The sequence below is a fragment of the Crocodylus porosus genome, unplaced genomic scaffold (assembly GCF_001723895.1).
Source record: "Crocodylus porosus isolate Cpor-Errol unplaced genomic scaffold, CroPor_comp1, whole genome shotgun sequence".
NCBI lineage: Eukaryota > Metazoa > Chordata > Crocodylia > Crocodylidae > Crocodylus > Crocodylus porosus.
Genome location: NW_017728906.1, coordinates 13,567,538 through 13,568,587, shown reverse-complemented (window position 1 = coordinate 13,568,587; position 1,050 = coordinate 13,567,538).

The window sequence follows — 1,050 nt, the reverse complement described above, 5'->3', positions numbered from 1 at the left end:
TGCACATGCAAAGGGGTTGGAGGACTCCCCCTGCTCTTACCCATTGCTACATGCTCATCAAGAGCACTCAGCAATAGATCTTTTATCTTTCAGACACTCATACAAGCTCAGTTCTTACTTCATAAAAATTAGCCATGACTTGCTCACAACAATTAAGATCACACTAAATAAAATTGGACTTACAATGGAGATATACAGTTCTAAAGTTGGAGGTATACAGTTTTAAAGTTAGCTGTATACCTCCAATAAGGGCTACAGCAGGATTCATGGAACTTTACATACATGCATGGTTAACATACTTGGAGAGAGGAAGGGGACAGAAGATACATTGCCTTCTTACCAAGTCAATGGGAACTGAATAAAAAAACCCTTTCCCATCAATCATCCCTGCAACAGAACCCTGTTCACAAAGTCAAAGAGAGCAGGCTGCTTGTGGGAAACTCTATTTGGAAATGAGAAGGGGATGAGTCAACTGTGGGGAGCAGTAGATACACTGGAGGGCTGGGCTAGGATTCAGAGAGACTGTAAGAAATTGGGGGATTGGACCAAAAAAACATGTCATGAGGTTCAATAAGGACAAGTGCAAAGTCTTATACATAAGATGAAACAATCCCATGCTTAACAATCCCAAGCTTAACATGAGCCAGCAACGTGCCCTTGTTGCAAAGAAGGCTAATGGCATACTGGGCTGGATTGGTAGGAGTGCTGCCAGCAGATTGAGGGAAGTGATTATTCCCCTCTATTCGGCACTGGCAAGGCTGCAACTGAAGTACTGCATCCAGTTTCAGGGCCCCCACTACAGAACGGATGTAGACAAACCAGAGAGAGTTCAACAAAAGGCAATGAAAATGGTGAGGGGCCTGGAGCACGTGACTTCAGAGGAGAGGCTGAGGGAACCCTCATCAAGACAGAATCAAAGGATGAGGAAGTAGAAGGACTGTGGGTTAGGCTACATGGGGGGCAAGGTGAAAAGGATTTGGTGGTAGGGGTCTGCTACAGACCCCCACATCAAGGGGAAGAAATAGATTTGGGGCTCCTGAGGCAACTCTC